The sequence below is a fragment of the Numida meleagris genome, chromosome Z (genome assembly GCF_002078875.1).
Source record: "Numida meleagris isolate 19003 breed g44 Domestic line chromosome Z, NumMel1.0, whole genome shotgun sequence".
Lineage (NCBI taxonomy): Eukaryota > Metazoa > Chordata > Aves > Galliformes > Numididae > Numida > Numida meleagris.
This window is the reverse complement of record NC_034438.1, coordinates 41,734,432-41,754,721: the sequence shown is the minus strand read 5'-3', so window position 1 is coordinate 41,754,721 and position 20,290 is coordinate 41,734,432. Positions and strand designations below refer to the sequence as shown.

The 20,290-nt window shown below is 42.2% G+C and overlaps 1 long non-coding RNA gene across 1 annotated transcript in view; it reads left to right on the top strand.

Annotated features, from left to right (window-relative positions):
* LOC110390103 overlaps positions 1 to 4,183 on the top strand; it is a 59,971-nt gene extending 55,788 nt beyond the window's left edge. Inside the window, exon 3 of the long non-coding RNA XR_002433545.1 lies at positions 3,703 to 4,183. This is a non-coding gene — a long non-coding RNA (uncharacterized LOC110390103). The remainder of the gene's footprint in view (positions 1 to 3,702) is intronic.

Below are 20,290 nucleotides of genomic sequence, written 5' to 3'. Positions count from 1 at the left end.
TGTACAGTCAAATTTTGCACTTAGTGCTTCCGTGACTTGAAAATGTTTTTTGTTGTCTGAGGAGGCAAAGGGCTGGGGAATTTTGTTTTTGGCAGGATACTTTTACATTTAGAAGAAGAACAAAGAAATTAAGGAAAGTAACAAAGCAAAAGCAGTCACTGAGAAGGAACTGAAAAACTAAAACCTTTAATGCCTCTATTTCTTATCTGCTGTGTTTCTTGAAATTATGTAAACTACTGTAAAGAGCTTTTCACAAGTTTTGGCAACCCAAGTCATTTAGTCTGAATATATGCAGATATTCTGGAAATGAAACTCTTAAAAATTTTTTTTAGTACTTTGGTGAGTGTTAAGTTTCACTTGAATGATATACTGTCCAGTAGCATTGACTGCACCAGGGTTCTCCTGGAGACACTCTGAAGCCATGCAGGAAGCACTGGTCTTATTTGATTTTATTTGACTTTTTATTTGATTTATTAGCTTCAATTTTAATTATTTGGTATTATACCGTCCTGGAACGTGGTTCTCAGAAGAGAAGAAGAACTACATTTCCCAGAAGACTTTCACCATTCTGTTTCTGTTTTCCTTTTAGTGGGAAAGACAAAACTGTTCACAAGTCAGCATTAGAGTAAGGCCTTCAGTTTTGGACACTCTCTCTCTCATTTTATTTGATTTATTAGCTTCAATTCCAATTATGTTGTATCGTATTGTGTTATTTTGCATTCCAATATCATACTTAGTAAATTAGCTCTCCTCCTCAGATTGTTGCCACTGTTTTGTTTTAGGCCCATCTCCCTGCTCTTTCCCCTTTTCCCCCTTCCCCTTTCCTGGGGTATGGGTCTGTGGTTCCCCCTGCCCTGTTAGTCATGGAAATGGGCTGTACTAGCCCATAAACCACTGACATTTACCTTTCATTCAAGGATGGATGTTTTCAAGGAATAATAGCATGTTTGTTGTCCATAATCTACTGATCCATCTGATATTCAGTAAGTGTATAGAAAATGTTCTGACTTCAGTGTTTGAAACCTACTTCTGTCCCACAAAGAAAGCAGATAAAAAGAGTGTTCACGTCATACCTCTTCCCTCGAGTTATTGTTATATTAAACAATCTTTGACTGCTGGGCGCATTCATATTAAAAAAGGGAACCGTTTACAATATGGTAAGTAATGGTTTCATTGGGATACAAAGAATAGCTTCATTGGGATACAAAGAATATTTTAAACTAAGCAAATAGTTAACTTCATTTTTGCACACTATGGAAAGGATATTTAAACTGTTTTGACATGTCCAGACATTTGTTTTAGAATCATAGTCTTTCCAGACATTACTCAATCCACCTAACATTGGAGAAGTAGGATTTGTCACCAGTTCCTGATCTAATGTGTTTTCATGCTGAATTCAGAAACTCTTAACTCTATTAGTGCTAAGTTGTTCGTACTAAAAGATGTTCTTTTTCCAGAGTCCAGTCTATGCCAGTATATTTTACTTGAGCAAGAATGTGCAACCTGATACAAGCGGGAGAGGTTGTGAGTGGAGCTATGGGAATCCCTCCATCAGTGTTAACTTAATGTAGCCACTTCTAACCACACTGCCAAGAGTACAGCCTCATTGTTTCAGATATTTACTGCTTTTTCATTGATAAGAAACAATTTTCCATGCTGATTTAAGGGAACTCATTAGACGTTATTAGTTAGTCATGATTGCATTCCCGTTATCCTGCAAAACTGACCAGCTGTGGTGTTTTCATAAACAATGTTTAGAGTGATTTAAGTCAAACCTCTTAAAGACAACTTCTGTTTTCCAGGAAGTCAGATCGTGTCTGCTTTCTCAGATGTGTTGTGGAATCACAGAGCCACAGCATGGCTGAAGCAAGCAGCAGCTCTGCAGGTTGTCTTCTCCAATCCCCTCTGCTTAAGCAGGGTCATCTGAAGCAGGCTACCTGGGGTCATATACAGATAGATATAGAGTATCTCCAAGATGGAGATGTTACAGTGTCTCTGGGCAGCCTGTGCCAGTACTTGGTCACCTACATGGTAAAGAAGGTTTTTCTTAATTTTAAGTTAAAATTCCATTGTTCTAGTTTCTGCTTGTTGCCTCTTGAACTCATCACTGGACACCACTGACCTCCATCTCCTTGATTCCTACCTTCAGGTGTCTATATGCATTGATAAATACCCCTGGACCATCACTTATCCAGACTTGTCCTGTTCCCTCTTCTCAGGATTCTGTGCTCTACTTGGTCCATCATATGTTTGCTGTAGGCAATGCTGCTCTCAGCCTTTGCATTCCAAACTAGTTCTTCTTTGTAGGTATCAAACTCAACAGAGCATCTCCATCAGTCACCTCTTCAATCACCTCTGTCAGAAAGTTGTCATCAACATGCTCCAGAAACCTCTTGAACTGCTTACACCCTACTGCATCACTCTTTTGCATGGTACTGATGGGACTGAAGTTCCCATGAGGACAATGGCCTGCAAGCCTTTCCCCAATTATTCAAAAGAGGCCTCACCTATCTGTTTCTCATCTGGAAGTCTGTAGCAGACACTCATTACAGTGTTGCCCCCTTTGATTTTCTCTTTAATCCCATCCTATAAACTCCCAGCTGGCTTGAGATATGTTCCCAGATCCCAAGGTATTAACTGCCAGTCCCACTCCTCATTGCTATGGCCAGTATGTCCTGAACTCCCAAACTGCCCAAATCTGTCCTCACCAGTAGGTCACTCATATGAGTCATCTGTCATGTGAGCTATCCAGCCATGAGAGCTTCACTTCCATGACTCCAACTCAACTGTAACCTTGCAAGACATACAAGGGCCCCGATTTCTCCTACTTGTCCACTATGGGATGCATGTTTGTACAGGTGCTTCAGAATGCCCCATCAATGTGGAAAACTGGAATTGCTTGCCCTAACGTGCAGCCGTCTTTGTATACTTGTAGGTAACATGACGTCACATTTTAATGGGGAAACTGTAGTCATAACATATGATATCAGGTTGAGGTAAGCTCTAGTTTTCCTTTTAGCATCCAACATGAAACTGCAAGGCTACTTTATTTTTGTCTGCACCCCTGTGGGCCTATTATGGTAGTTTCTCAACAAAAGTGAATGCAAAAAATCCATTACTTTATCAACAAAAAGTATGTCAGTCCCATTAAGATGGTTCTCTGGGATTGTTATTGGAATAGTCCTTCTGCTGTAAAATACTACTGCATGGGTAGATTTTACTTCATTTCTGCTACTTCAGGAAAATACTCTGTGAATGTATGGGCATATGCTGAAAGAGGTATTGAATTTCCCTCAAACAACTATATCAACACAAAAGTGATTTATGCACTACCTCCATTCAACGTGTGGGTTTTGGCTTTTTCAGATCTAGGACTTTACGAAGTCTGTTTCCTTCTGTTTCCAACACAGATTTCTTTATTTCTTCTTTTCATCCTCTGAATGAAGAGACTTCAGAATCTGAATCAGTGAAATAAACTTACATAATAACTAACATCCTTATCCTCTGCTCTCTCTGACACAGAATGGTGTATAGAGTATTTCATCCTTTCATGGCTTGAAAATGTCCCCTCCAGTTTACCCTCCTTAATCCTCCTTTACCACTGTAACTACTGCTGGCTAAGGCAGAGAAAAGATCCCTTCCCTCTCCAATTAAAAAAAACCATCTTTTTTAAAAAAAATTATTGTTTATTTTTCTTTCCAGGAAATCAAAATAATTGCATTGTTATAGTCTGAGCTATTTCAATGGGCCCTTGGCTGTGGCCACGATGAACCACTACTGTGCTGATGGTGAGGCAAGACCCATGTCCATTCCAGGACTAGGTGGAGTGTGCAACCAGCAGTGACAGCAAAATCCCCCAGAGGACACACTTCTAGTGATGATTGCTGCTGTAAGGGCAGTCTCTGCTTCTGGGCTACCTGCAGAAATGTCACTTGTTTTGTTGACATCATGGGACATCTGTTGTAGTAGGCGTGTCACGGATCTCGGTCTGTAATGCGGAAAGGCCCTTCCCCATATGCTTGCTATTGGTTCACCTAAATACTTGAACCTGTGTCGTGGACACAGGGGGCTGTGCTTCTTAGTTTTCATAACAAGAGGCACAACAACTCCGTGTATGGCCTTTCGGAAGTGACAGGTCAGAAGCAGGAGATTCAATATGATTGGCCAGGAGTACCGCGTGAGCTTCTGGAACAGTCTAGTAAAAAGATAAGAAATACTATATATTTCTTTAGCTTTTACCAATAAATGCCATTTTGCTGCTCATCATATTGATGCTGTGTGTGGTATTTGGCCAGGACCGGGTTTAGGTTCCTTTCGTGCAAGAACAATACTAAAAGGGTCGCTGGAGTTCGGTAACAGACATCTGCACTGTGAACTGGTGGCCACCTCACACCTCCTTTAATCTCAGTCTGTGTTCTGCCAGTCCTCATACCCACAGTGCTCCTTGCACAAATCCTGGGTTTGGTGGGACATGGTGGGGATAGAGGGCCACGTGGAGCAGAGACCATGTGTCTGGCAAAGCAATTGAAAGTATATGCGTGTTGGGATTGGTATCATTGTTTTAATTTGGCTTTTGTTACTGCCACTTCTTTGCATTCACTGCGTTCTTCCACAGTCAGCACTACAGCTGCTAGCCACTGTTTCCGTGAAATGCTTCTCATTAAGGTTGGCATCAGCAAATATGCTGTCTATAGCCCTTATGTAATGTTTCCAAAAATGTGTTAACCTGGACAAAGGGCTAATAATGGGTCAAAAATGCAGAAATGGTCTGAATGTCAGACTGAAAAACAAAAGGCTGTTGCAACCTGCTATTTCATTCAGCTCAGCAAAAGCTGCTCAAAGGTAAGGATGAAGCCTTTCCACAGGGTGCATTAGATCTTTGCTTTAAAATATTTGTTTAGCAGTGGATCAGCCTCCTGCCTGGCTCCCACTAACATCATGGTACAGAAGGCCTCCTCTGGTGTACCATGAGACAATGAGATGCACCATGTGCTGAGGGTCTGGTAAAGATGAGGAAGGTGCTGGCAAGGTATGCTGGGCAGCCATCAGTGCTGTACTATCACCTGCACTTGGCTCACATTTTGTTTTTTGAATGGGCAGATAGTGCCACCAGGCTGTGCCAGCAGACAGCCAGGATGAGCAGGGGAGGAGTGGAGATGTCCCTGCCCCTAGAGATGCCATACTGATGGTGTGTGGAGAACAAACTGGCACCTCACTCACCAGGTGGGCAAACTCCTTCCTGAACTCAGGAAGAAGGTGCTCTTGGGTCAGGGGCAGTAGAGTTCCCCAGAAGCAGCCTTCTCAGCAGTGTGAACAGACTCTGGGAGAAGTCATGTAACTTTTCCTGAAGAAAATACAGCAGCTTCTCTCCAAGGACGTGAAGGACAAAATAAAATTCATATGGGGGAATCCAGATCCTTCCTGAAATGAAAGAAACAGGCCTTGCCAACAGGAAGCTCCTCAGCTACAAACTGCAGGAAAGGCCCAGAGAATGCTTGTCCTGTTTTTCCAGGTCACTGCTGGCCCCTGCTCTTGGCCAGAGTTGGAGGCAGGATACTGGGACAGTTCAACACTCATCAAATCTGTCCTTGCATTCATATAATCCGAGTCTGAGTAAACTTATTCTCACAGAGGAGACACGTGTGGATGCTGTTATGCAAGCAGGTTATTGCTCACTATACTTACCTCTAGCTCCTGTCCTGGTGCACACATAACCCCACCCACCGTGCACATAGCCTCTGTAAGTCTGGGGGATGCTGGGCACAATGATGACTCTGTGCATCCACCAATTACACTGAACAGCTACAGGGACAACCACAGGGACAGAGGGGCCCCTTTTTCCAGTGCACTATCCTCCTCTTGCTGAGTTACATTCTGCGAAGTAACTGTTTCTTTCCATCAGGAAAACACAGATCCTAGAGGAAAACACAGCAGCTTTCATCTCATTACTATGAAGGGCAAGGCTTTCAAGCATACAAATCCAGTCCAGTCACTGCCATAAATCCAACAAAGCATTCCACGCTTCTCTCTCCTATCTCCCATCTACTCATGTTTATTCCTACTGGATGGCATGTTACCAGGGCTCACAAATGTATGGCAAGATGGGGACAGCTAAAGGAAACAAACTACAATGAGATTCAGCAAACAGAGACATCTTCTCACCCCCTCACCCATGCACCTTACTTGCACATCTTCTATTCCTTGAATGGCTTCAAAAAACAGCTTCCTATCTCCTCCTCCTTTGTCTTAGTAACTCCTGTGGATTCAAAAGGGCACATGCCAATGATCATCGGCACAGAACAACATAAGGAGGGTAAGACTCACAGAAAGACTAAATATTTTTCTTAGTGGAAAATGAGAGACGTAATCCACCTTCCTTTTATTTGTCCCATTTCTATTAGTGAAAATGTACTGCAGTATGCTTCACTATTCTTTTCCGCAGAAAATCCTCACGGATCTATGGAAGACTGTTGTGATCAACGCCTATTTCAGAATCACACTGGATAATCCATCAACCTATTCTACAAAGCGGTCATGCTCAAATGAGCTAACACCACCAGTGTGATAGAAGCTGGTGGAAGGAAATGCCTTTATCCTTCAGTTATAAATAGACAACTGAGACATAGATTCACTCGAGAAAGGGCTTTTACCCTGTTGTCCTGGGGTCCTGTGCCAGAAACTCCAACAAAGGACCACCCTTCTGTCTCACATACAAGCCACTGCCTTATCTTCTCTGGCCCAGGGTTGCCTCCCAGTCACCGGGCCATAAGTGTCTGGTGGTGTTGGTGCCTGTGGTGTGGACAGATTGGGGACCACACTATGAACTGTGGTTCCTCGAGGACAGACATAAAACCCAGGACCATGAGCAAATGTTGCCCCAGTGGCTTCACATCCACACGCACCTACAAGTTCACCACCTGCAATACTCATGGGTCGTATTTATGCATAATTTAAATACCCTCTGCTAGTCATCTCACTTTTACTCTGCCTGCAGTATATGCTCCCACCCAACCAAAATAAATTTCCGTTGGTAGCAGAAACCCACATGGTTATCACTGAGAGAGCAGTTAAGACACTCCGTTGCCTTTGTTAGAGTAAACCCTTCAGAGACATGAGTAAGTAAAAGACAGCTACATGGCAGATGTTTATATATATGCACACAAGCACATATACACACACTCTCCCTAATTTCTTGACACATGGAGAGCGGCAACACATGCAGCACATTTTGTATTGTACATCAACTTCAAACATAGCCCAAATCAGCCGTGGAAATGGCAGCAATTAAGGTAAGCTGAAACCAAACAAACTGCAGCAACCTAATAGTTTCAATGGCAGAAAAAAATCCCACATCACCCAGCTGGAGGAGCTGATAGGAAGACAAACCTCAAAGCAGCTTCTGGTTTCCTGGCTGTCATCAGCTAGCAGCTTGGATTCTTGATATAATGAATAATCAGTATATGAACTGATGGAAGTGACCTTAAAATATGCAGGGGAGTTTGAAATTTTCCAAGTGTACACTGGGCAGTGGAAACTGTGGTTTGAACTTATTTGCATGGTAAATGCTTTTACTACAGGGTGAAATTAAAGCAGGGTGAAAATACAGGCTGTAGTCACTACATGACTAAAGTAAGAATTTATATACCAAACCAGACAGAGAGCTCTCTAGATGACAACAGTAGTTTAAGAGGATGTACATTGTAAGTCAGCCCTATCCTGAGGTAGTGCAAAGAACGCCTGTATTTATACTGCAAACAGCAAAATGAGCTGGTAAGAAGCATGAGGGAAAGTATTCAGGTGGCAGCTGAGTAGAGTTATTGAAGCGGTCTTCTTACCATTCTCCCTGAGGGGATGTAATTGTTGTCTGATATGGCAGCATTGGGCAGGAATTGGCCACTTCCACATCGCCTGTGCTTCAACCTTCACTTTACCTCAGATCGCCTTTGCCTCACCTCCATCTCATCTCCACTTCCACCTCACCTCCCTCACCACGTCTCCATCACTGTCACTTCCATCTCCACCTCCACCTCCACCTCATCTCCCTCACCTCACCTCTTCCTGCTTCCTCATTCCTGTGGCTCAGGTGCTGTGTCAGTGGGCAGCTTTCACTGACTGCTCTCTGGACTGCAAAGGCTGTGAGCGGATAGCCTAGGAGGAGCCCATGGTGCCTTTGTTCAGGGCTGAAAGGAGGTAGTCACTTGGCTTTCCAGGCTCCCTCTGCATGTGCTGCAGGCATCCAGCCTTTGAGGGACCTGGCAGGACTGTGTTCACCTTGTGCCAAGATTTCTGTGAAGTTGTATTCCTGGGTTGCTTTGTCCTTTTTAGCTGGCCTGGTCACTGTCCAGAAGTCAGGCTTTAGAGGAATCAACTGAGCCTCTGGTTGTTACAACAAGGACAGTTAGCATCCAACAGAGACTTTTCTGTAATTGCAGAGGCATAAAGAGGCAAAATAAATGAAGTACTGGCTTGGAGAAAGGCTTTTTTTCATGCATCTCTGCTCTCCTTCCCAGAACTGCTGCTTTATAATAAAAAAAAATGATCTCTTGGCAAATTGGTAAAATGGACAGCTTTTTGCTGAGAGACCACTACTCACTTTCCCTTCTTCTGCCTCCTTAATTTAGTTTAAATTTAAAGGAAATAACTTGAGGTTTGGAAACACATATCTCTAGAGAGCAACTTGGCGCTATGGTGTGGCACAAAGCCAATAGCTATAGAGATCGTCTAATTTGAACTGAGGCAGGTTGAAAAAGAAGCCAGGGAAACTGAACCAGCCCTTTTCTATAGGCATTGCTATTGACCTGATTTTCTTCTGCTCTGTGCTCTGTGAGGCAGCGTGCATCTGCATCGAAAGGGTCTACACAACCATAGCCAGTGTTTTTAAGGTTCTCTTCATGCTGCCTGCAGGCTTACAGACACAGCTGCCCACAGTGTGCCCTGCTACTTGATGTCTGTTTGGATATCTCTTTGCCCTGCAATTTGGGCTGTTTTACTCCTCAAGAAAAAAGGGAACATGTGGTCTACATTTAGCATGAAGCTGGCAAGCACCTAAGCCTTCATGTCTTGAAGAAGATTGTGCGGTATGCAGTTCACACTTCTACTCGCTCCAAAGCGACATGTTCATGTTCCTGGCTGCACTTTACCATCACTTTACATGGGTAGAGAGGTCTCCTTTCTTGTGACTGGTGAGGAATAGTGAACTTAGTAGAGCTCTGCACTCATAAGACACAGTGTTTTGCAGAGACATATTTAAGCAGAACGGCATGGTTTCTTTTTTCCTTCCTACTCTCACCACAGATGCACTGCACCATCATCAAAATGTTTCCGATCCTTACCTAGCAGTAACATTAGAGCCTGTGATGTGGGACAGGGAAGGAGAGAGTGTGAGCCCCTTTCTCAATCCCTGGACCACAACAGAAGTCATTGCACCAGCAGAAAACCACACTGCTCCACTTCTCCACTTCCAGCCTGACCAGTCTTGGTTGGGTTAAAAATCCAGCCTGGACCTTTGACTCCTCAGACTCAGCCCTCTTCAAAAGTGGTAAATATCCACTTTGCCAGAAGTGGTGATGGATTTGATGAAGACCACAGACCCTTGGCAAATGGGCTGTATCCATGCTTGCCAATTGCACTGCTGAATTAGGCTGAAGTAAGCATGACTGTGGTCATGAAGGAACTGATTCACGGGAAGACTCTAAACTGACCAATCCACAGAGCCAGTATAACTGGTAATTTTAAAGGATGAAAAATACATTTGGAACAGGAAATGAGGAATATGCACAAGCAATATTCCCCTGGCTCGCCTTAATTGCTCTGTTATACCTCCATGCTATTGCTCTTGACTCCCAATTTACGGGATCTGGTTCTGTGAGAAATAAGGTGACGCATTCACCCAGGGAATTGCCTGTGGATAAGAGAACAGACATCTGCATTTTCCTCACTTTGCTAAGCCCATCCACTTAAGCATTCTGCATCGGACAGATTGGGAAAAAAAGTCATAATCCTGGTAGAAGCCTTCTAGCCACCCCCAAGATCTCTGTAAAGAGTAAACAAAGCAGAAGGATGTGAAATCCTGTATGTGTTTATGGTAGACAAATGTAAAAAGAACACCTTTCTTCTTGTCCTACCTTCTCAATCCAGAGGAACAGAGCTTCAGATGCTTTTCCAGGAGGATACTGTGCTGAAGAAGGCAGCGAGTGATGCTAGGGAAGCTGAGCACTAGTTATCTTAATAATGCACCAAGCCAGCCTGGAACATTTTACGAAAGTAGATGCAGTCTTTGGAAAAACTACAAAACAGACAAAAGCATAAGTGCTCATCTTCCAATCCAGTCAAAGGAGACAAGCCATTGCAAGCCCTTCTTAAAAAGTACTCTTTTTTTCTGTAAAATAAAATGCTGCAATACTGGTGAAGAGCTCCCATGAAAGCCAAAAGTTACCAGAATACTATTTTTGTAAAGGAAAGCCTGTTTCTCACTTTACTGAAATCTCATGTTTTCACAGAAACTGTCATTTTGGCAAGTCTTTTGTGAACAAAGTATTTTCCTTTTTTCACCATAAAATGTCAATATCAGCTACCCAGATGTTAGTTCACTTTTACTGTCTTGGTCCATTTTAAAAATTAATTTATTACCACAATTTAAAAGTTGAATCTGGTAATAAATAAACTAATTGATACATACAGCCACGTACAGCACCACCTTCCATGCTGAATTACTCATTAGCTCGTAAGTCTGTCAGAAAGACTTCAAATGTACAAGCAGGCATCTAAACTTTTTTTTTTTTTGAGTTCCAAAACACAGGATAAGGCATAAATTTTAAGCGGCCAGATTTGTCAATGCAGATTTATTTGATTATAAGTCAGGTGAAATGACCAACTCTAAAAGAAAAGTGTCTAGCAAACACTCTTGTGGATAAGCATGTGGTAGCCAGGATTTGTGTGATGGGGAGCATAACTGGCACAAAGACAAGGAGCCCACAGAGATGCCGTGAACAGCTACAAGTATAATGAATCTTAACAGGAATAACCATTGTCCTCAGATTCACCTGCACTTTGCTGCTTATTGCTTTTGATGCTCACAATTCTGGTAAAAATATTAATACAGCTATCAGGAAGGCAGACATGATAACATGTGATGTAGGTGACTGGCTGCACACATGAGCAACGAGCAGGGAGCAGACTGAATTAACATTTTCCAAATAGCTTGAAGCATGAACAGAGTTCTGCCAAACCATTTGATGCGTACTTGTGAGTGATACATTCAGGAAAAAACAGGACTGGTTTCTAAGTAATTTGCTATGGGAAAGAGAATCCTAAGCAACGTATTTATAATGTAATTTAGGGGCTTGATGATGCAGATAAGCATCTAGTGGGAGATTATTTATGTCTGTGTGTGTTTGAACTGATCTGAAAGGATGCCCAGTTTACAACTTCAGGTTGCTAAACACTTCTAAGCTTCTTAGTTTCAAAATCAGTACAAATCTGTAAAGGAGAACTTGACCCAGGAGAGCGCATAGCTCCTTGCTTCCAACTAGTCTGTACAGGTGTGGGCAACAGTTGGAACACATATTCTGCAGCAGATTGGTTAGTGACCCTGCAATTATAGAAACACCACAGTAAAGAATTCCAAACAGTTTGGCAGGGAATATGAATTGAAGGTGGACTCTGTATTCCTCTGACAGGGCTATAAATTAGGGGGGGAAAAAGGATGAGGCTTTGTATGTTCACATGAAAGGGAAAAAAAAAGGATGAAAATATGGGTTTTGGAGAAGAAAAACTGGGAAAGAAACAGATTCTCTTACATAGTCGTGTTCAAAATCTTCAGGTGTACAAGGGGATTGTCATTAGAAGAATAAACAGTGTTCACTAGGTGAAGCCTGAACATGCAATTGAAATAAAGCGGTCTTTTTTGAAGAAAATTCATCACAGCTTTTATTCTAGATGCTAGCATTAAAAAGTTTTTCACAAAAAGAAAGAAGACATCAGAAACATAGCTTCTACACAAAATCTGTGTGCATGTATAACAGGAGCTGTCTGCACACAGCAATGGTGCAACAAAACCTAATAGTGTGAGTACAGATTATTTCAGCATTACTTTGGCTAAAGCTCTGACAGGCAGTTAAGCTGGCCTGAACCATGCTATTCAACATCAAAATGAATGTCTATTAAATCTTTTACATCCTCCAGTTTTTCTGACTACTGGGTCATCATAAAGGAGCATGCTAGCAAAGGAAGATTAATTTCTTTTCTTTAGCTATGAACACTTTAACAGTAATTTCCTTCTAGAAGGCACCTTTTTAAGATACAATTCACATGAGGGCTTTAAAGTAGACCAGATATTCTTTTCTAACCTCCTTTTTTTGTTTTTGTTTGTTTGTTTTGTTCATGTTGTTATTTTTTTTATTAGAAGAGAACTTTTTGCTGCAGCAAAAATTGAGCTTTTCTACCACCATCTTCCCTCTGGAGTTTGTTCTCACACTGGTGAAGTCTGCCAACAGCCCCTGGGCTGAGTGAACCCACAACTTCCCCCCCTCGGTGCCAGTATCGTCCAATGTGATCAATACAGGGTCAGGCTGTGGGCTGGAGGTGCATTCACAGCGTGCCAACATCTGGAATTCATTCCCAGCCAGAGTGGACTGTGAATGCATCAGGCAGACAGGATCCTATAACATCTTTCCTGTCTCAGCCTTTGCTGCCTCAGATGGCTAGATAAGGAGAGCATGGCTATGAGTGAAAGTGTTTATGTGTTTGTGTGACCACAGGTATGTGCTTTTTTGCTGCTGATTTCTTTGCAGATGATGAGTGGGGATGTTGTGAGCATGAGGCAGAGAGAGAGCAGTATGAGCATTGGGCATAGGTTGTGATAACCACCAGCTCCGGGACTGTGGTGATCTCCTTTTCTCCTCCCTGTTGCAGCAATGCCTGTTTTCATCATGGCTTTCTGCTTGGGAAACAACTTTGACCTTGAGCATTTTTTACAAGAGAAGGAGCATCAGCTAACACCCACTAGCTAAGTGAAGGTATTTTCTAAATGTTTTTTCTTTTTCAGTTACTTTTTGAAAAAGAGCTATGCCTCTTGACTTGTCCCACCAAACAGTGTGAAATCATTACAGTAATTTAAAATCCATACGCCATTAGAAACCCTTGCCAAGGTTCATATAAATGCATATTTCCCTGTCTTTGCTGTCCCCCTGGACCAGAGCAGTGAACACGAGGAGTATCATTACTGCAGCAGCTGGAGTCCTGCTCTGTGTGCTGTGGAGCTGTGTGATGAGCCAATGATACTCCTCAAAACCAACACTAAAATATGTCTTTTCCAGTTCCTCCGGGAACTCAGAGGGCTTGGGATATGTCTTTTGGATGTCACCACTAAATAGTGACAGTCTGGAGAGCAACGGTGAAAAAAATATTTCCCAGAAGATTTTGTAGGCTGAAATTTGGTATGCATCAAGAAATCATAAAATAGTTTGGACTGGAAGGGAATTAAGATCATCTAACTCCCAACTCCCCTGCCATGGGCAGGATTGCTACCCACCAGATCAGGCTGCTCAGGGCCCCGTCCAACCTGCCCTTGAGTGTCTTCAGGGATGGGGCACCCACAGCTTCTCTGGGCAGACTGTGCCAGTGCCTCACCGCACTCTGAGCAAAGAATTTCTTCCTACTGTCAAATCTAAATTTATTATCTTTTAGTTTAAAAACATTATGTCTTGTCCTATCACTTCACTGCCTGGTGAAGAGTCCCTCCCTGTCTTTTCTGTTGGACCTCTTTAGATACTGGAAAGCCACTGTAAGGTCTCCCTGGAGTCTCCTCTAGACTGAACAACTCCAGGTCCCTCAGCCTTTCTTCACAGAAGAAGCATTCAAGACCTCTGATTATCCTCATGGCCCTCCTCTGGACCCAATCCAACAGCTCCAGTTCTTCACTGAGCTAGGGGTCCCAGGTCTGGATGCAGTACTCCAGATGGAGCCTCACAAGGGCGGAGCAGAGGGGGAAGGATCACCTCTCTTGACCTGCTAGTTACGTATTTTAGATACATTCATGACCTTGGTGACTGTTTGTCACTAAATACAGCAACCCTTCAGCACCAACAACTTCAACATTCTTGTACCCTCAAATACACTGAAGGAACCTCTGTCCCTGCTGCTTGTCTAATGGAATGATCATGGAGCTGTGCCTTTGATGGTGCGTACATGCAGCCCTGGAGCCAGATTCAGGGTTCATAACAGCATCTGCCCATAGCAAAAGAGCTGGGGTTACTAGTGGACTCATTCCAGTCTGGCCCAGGAAGGGCAGTGGGAAGGGCATCTGGGCAGCGGATCATCACAGAAACGCAACTCCAAAGACATGTGACCTCTCACTATGGATAAGAAAAGGAGCAAACCTGGATCTCCCTGTTGCTGGATTAACACTAGCAGACTTTCTCCCTCCTTCAAAATCTTCCAGGAAGCAATAGGATTGGAGCATCTCCAAAATGCATGCTGATTCGTTTATGCCACAGAGCACTGAAGAAAAGAATGAGAGGAACTAGTTGGTAGGAGCCTAGAAACTGGCCCTGTTTATTTTCATACTCCATTAGAATGTTCAGTTATTAAAAAATTATATACTAATTTCTCAGAAAAGGAATGTACGCATATTCTACTGACTACTCAAATTATTACAGATTACTTGACATGCAATAATGCAATTTTCTGTTGGTTAGTTAGCTGTTTGCTGACATTTCCACGATATATAGTTGGGGTTATAATAGCTTCATAAGATGGTGGTAATGATTTGAAATACAGAAGCTGAGATGTACATGGGTACTGTACTTACTAGCAGGCATGTGAGAATAAATTAGAATATCTTGTATGTCTCGGCTAAATAAAAGGCTAGGCTAAACTAACAAGCACTAGCTTATGCCATTTTTTTTTTCTTAGAATACAAACATAAAGGTAATCTTAGACTGAAACTGCTTTGTCAGCCATTAAACAGATCATTATTCCAAATTCATTATTTGCTATTCCTTCTCAACTTACACTATATATAAACAATAGAAAAATAACTTTCTTTCTCCCAAAAACACTCTGGCAAGAAACTCTCATAAACTTCCTTGAGTGTGTAAGAGTATTAACAGATAACCATTACTGAAAGAAATATTTTAAACATCATATAAATTTTATTAAGTCATTTCATTGGCAATAGAAATGGGAAAATGCTTTTTAATGATCTTTATCTAGTAACGCAGAAACTGAATGCATAAGTCAAAATAATATATCCCATTATGGTCTGTTGACACAACTTGTTAGTTTAGATATCTACTTCAGTCACTTTGCGTTTCAGGATTAAACTTTATGGCAGTTTTCGAACTTGGCTCCCATAATCCTTAGTTTACTAGTGCTAACAGCTTAGATAAACCTGTCTACTGATGTTCAAGGGTCAGATTTTTTTCTTTTCTGACAAAACAAACTGTGTCATATTGGTATTAGCCTACAAATCTGATTTATGGATGTGGTAGCATTACTTTCTAGATATTGACCAATAAAAAATACTGAGTTTCTATCTTAAATTATACGCAAAACTTACTTTTAAAAAATTTCTTTTGACAATGCAAAGAGCAATCATAATATAGGATTTAATACTGTTGACCACTTACTGAATTCTGAACTACACATTGCTAAATCTGTTCTAAAACTGATTCTTCAAGCTTTTATTTAAGATGGCCAGAAGGCAAGAATATTAGTACCAGCATTCAAAATTTCAGATCAGAATATGCTTTTAGTTGGAAGCATGTTTGTTTAGCGCCACCTGGAAATCAAGTCAGTACAAATATGCTAATATAACCTGCTGAATTCAAATGGTACATGTTGGATCCAGTGTGGAAACTGTGGCTGTGTACTTTGAAGCTACTCCTGGAAGGTTCCTATTTTTTTAAAGGAAATGTTCTAACACTCAGACATTCTGAATAAAAGAAGGATTATGGGACACTAACTGGGAAAGACAAACAAATTTCAGGATATTTCTTAGAATTTGGAATTTGCTAGAAAATCAGCATCAAAAATAGTTATACAGTGAGAAAGGATCATCAGAAAGTTCAGTGAAAATCTGTGTTCACATTATAGCAATAAAGGCATGTGGCACTTTTTCGTAGACATTTTTGAATTCTCAGTGTTTTGCAAGCTAGATGAGTACTTTAACTAGGGGTAGAAGAACATTAATTATGCCCATTTGACCTCTGTAGGAAGTATCCTTGAAAAATAGGACAAGATTATAACCTAACTAAAGAGCTTATTGCTATGTGAATGAACATGAAAAATGAAACACCTCAATTCAAGCTCTAAGTTTGTGACTTGGTTGCCCCAGGCATGAGGGGGACAGGCTCTAGAGTATCTCTCTTTGTCCATTCCAGGTGGACATTGGAAGACCTTATTCACCTGAAGTGATCTGAGCAAGTGGTGGCACCTGCTGTGACATGTCACTGGGTGCCACCACAAGAAGGGCCAGCAAGAGCTGCTCTTGGAAAATAGTCATAAGTGTTCATCTTTTCCTTTTGACTCCAGATCACAAAGTCTCTCTCCTACCTGCAAAGAAATGCTCAGGAAGATGACAAAAGGGTGTTGGACACCTGAATGCCTGAAGCAGATGGACACATTACATGAAACTATTGCACACATGGTGGAGGGAGAGAACTCAAGTGCCGATGAACCAGAGGAGGTTAGGGTCACGTGTGAAGAAATAAATGAGAAAGAAATCTGCTTGGCGTTGTCAGGGACAAAGGCACAACAAGGTCAGGGACAAGGCGCAGAGGTGACAGCAGCATAAGGTATATCCTCATGGCATTTTGGTGCAATTGATCCAGGCAAAAGGCTGTGGGGCCTACTTGTGTGTCTTAAAAGCACCACAACAACTGCATCACATTTGAAGTCACATGGTTCTCTGCTGCACCTTTTTGTCCAGTACAGACAAGCCCTTAAAATTCAGCAGCTGTCTCAACATATTTTCCCAAAACATGTTTCCCATCTGTTTTCCTGTCCTCATGTGCTTTGTCTAACACACACAGCAGCAGCTGATGAAAGAACAGTTAAGGATAGAAACAAAGGGATAGTCTGTTGTGCAAATCCAAGCAATTATTAAAGTTATGGTGGATCACGGTACTGAGATCCCTGTGTTTAAAGGAGAGTTGAGGGAGTGTTAATGCTGAATCTTTAGGCAAAAAAAAAAAAAAATCTTTTTTGACAAAGATGTTACCTCTAATACATTGAATATGTCAAGATTTTATGTCAGAATACTACTGACTGAGATACTTGGTTTATGGAAAGACATACTTTTGCGTTCATTATCCTTCTTTCAATTTTAGCAGCTACCACAGAATTGTATTAGGGAATTAAAATTGTGTTTTTAAGAGTTAGTATAAAACCAACACAGCTCTCTGATGTCCCTTCGAGCAGGTATAATTATGTTCTGTAGAAAGCGTCAAGCTTAAGGAAGTGTTGTGAATTCTGATATTTCTTCATCCTCATCCTGAAAATTTCTCTGAGTGTCTGAGTTACCTGAATTCTGCTTAAGCTTATTACCCTGTGAAGAGAAAGCCTTCATCAGTCAAGGATTCAAATTCTCCAAAAAGATTCAGATCTTTCACAGAAACAATGTGTGCATAGATATTATCAGCCAAGGCAAGGGAGGACTGATGTGGCAGGTGCCACAACCTGCTTTACTGAACTGCCCTGCACTGCCTGCACAATAGTGTACTGAGGTGTCAGGTGTAGGCTAAGCATATCAGGTCACTGTGCCATCAAGACTTTGAAGCCGCTGTCTAGTCCTAAGGATGGGCGAACATTTTAGCAATTTGTACAAGTGACTAAACTGTCTGTATTTCCCTAACTCTTAACGTGCCAGTCTCAGCAGCAAATCCCTCACTAACATTTCCAGCTCACAGTGTAAGTTGAATATGGCCTGTACACAGTCATAAAACTCCATCAAGTTAACAGCCCAGTCAAAAGTAAAAAAAAATCACTAGAGAATTGAGCACAAAGATGATGAGATGTCTTCTGGAAAAGAAAGAAGGCGGCAGCTTTTCTACCTGCACAATTTTGGGAACACGTGAAGACACTATGGCTGTCAAGTGTTAATGACAAAGGTGATGAGGGGAAATCGTGCATAGTGATTCCATGTAATTGTTATGAAAGTTATAAGTTATACAAAAATAGATGTCTGTGTTTTTAAAGATCTATTCCGATAGATCTTTAAAAGTCTGTTGCCCAAATCTGTTGTCAAACCCTCTCCGATTGCAGGAAGAAGGAAACAGCTCTGGTCAGCAGAGGAGCTCTCTACATCTTCCATGCTTGTTGTATGTATCCTCACAGAATCATCAAAGAATTATTTGAGTTTGAAAGGACCCTTAAAGGCCAACTAGTCCAAATCCCCTCCAATGAACAGGGGCACCTACAAGTAGATCAAATTGCTTAGAGCCTGATCCAGCCTCTCCTTGAATGTCTTGAAGGACAGGGCATCCACCACATCTCGTGACAACCTGTTCCAGTGCCTCACCACCCTTATTGTAAAAAACTTCTTCTTTATATCCACCCTAAATTTCCTTTTTTTAGTTTGAAACCATTTCCCCTTGTCCTATCAACTCAGACCCTGCTAAAGAGTCTGTCCCCTTCCTTTTTATAGCCCCCCATTAGATACTGAAAGGCCTCTCTTAGGTCTCCCCAAAGCCTTTTCTCTTCCAGGCTAAACAGCCCCAGCTCTCTCAGCCTGTCCTCCTATGGGAGGCATTCCATCCCTTGGATCATTTTTGTGACAATCCTTTGGATGCACCCCAATAGGTCCATGTCACTTCTGCACTGAGGATTCCACATCTGGATGCAGTACTCCAGGTAAAGCCTCGCCAGTGGAGAGTAGAGGGGCAGGATCACCTTCCTCAACCTGCTGGCCACGCTTCTTCTGATGCAGCCCAGGATATGGTTGGCTTTCTGGGCTGCAAGGGCACATTGCTAACTCGTGTCCAGCTTACCATCCACCAGTACCCCCAGGTCCTTATTGACAGGACTCATCATTTCAATGATTTCACTCCCCAGCTTGTATTGATAGTGATTGTTGCCTGACACCAGGTGCAATGTTGAACTTCATGAGTTTCTACTGAGCCCACTGCTCAAGCCTGTCTAGGTCCCTCTGGATGACATCCCATCCTCAGGGGTGTCGACTACACCATACAGCTTGGTGTAATCTGCAAACTTGCTGAGGGTGCACTCGATCCCACTGTTGGTGTCACTGATCAAGATTTTAAAGAGCATCAGTCCCAGTACTGACCACTGAGGGACACCACTCATCACTGATCTCCATCTGGACACTGAGCCATTGACCACCACTCTCTGGAAACAATCTAGCAAGCAGTTCCTTGTCCACTGAACAGCACACCTGTCAAATCCATATCTTTCCAATTTGGAGAGAAGGATGCTGTGGGAAATCAAGTTAAAGGCCTTACTGAAGTCCAGATAGATGACCAGAGGCTTTTCCCTTGTCCACTGAGGCAATTATGCCATCATAAAAGACCACTAAGTTAGTCAGTCAGGGCTTGCCCTTGGTGAAACCATGTGGGTTTTCTCATATCTCCTCCCTGTCTTCTATGTGCTGTAGTATAGTTTTCAGGAGTACCTGTTCCATGATCTTCCCCTCTACAAACGTGGCATATCCAGATGTTAGGATTGCCATTCTGAGTAGTTTCTGCAGATGGGAATTTCCCCTGATGAAATTAATCATAGTTCCTTTGATTATTGCTGATGTGAGCTCAGCTCCAGGCTGGCAGCTGGCTGTCCCTGCCACTTTCTGCACTAGACTTCCTGCTCTACCAGTTTTGTTTTTGCCAGCACTTCCCTGGGGGCAGCCCAGGTTTTACCTGCAGAAGGTCGGATTTTTGCTAACAGTGCAGGAGCCTGCCCTGCATTTGCACTGGAAATTTCCAGGCTGGAGATAGACCTCTGCAGGTCCCAAACAGCTGCAGCTCATAACTGCAGCAACAGTTATTGCTGGTCTGGCTTGAAGCTGGCAAGAACGAGGATATTAAAATCCCATAAAGATACCATCAAATTAGAAAATACTGTACAGTGTGCTTTTGTTTCTTTTAAGGATGAAGAAACCAGATGAGAGAGGACTTAAGCTCCCTCTGCGCATATATGCAGAGCGGAAAGAAATTACATTTAACTGACCCCTTGATTATAGGACTTGATATTTAGCTATATTTAATCATGTATGGAAAAGACAGTTGCACTTTTCAACAGCTGCTCTTGCTCTGAGCTTCAAGGGACTAATGAAAAG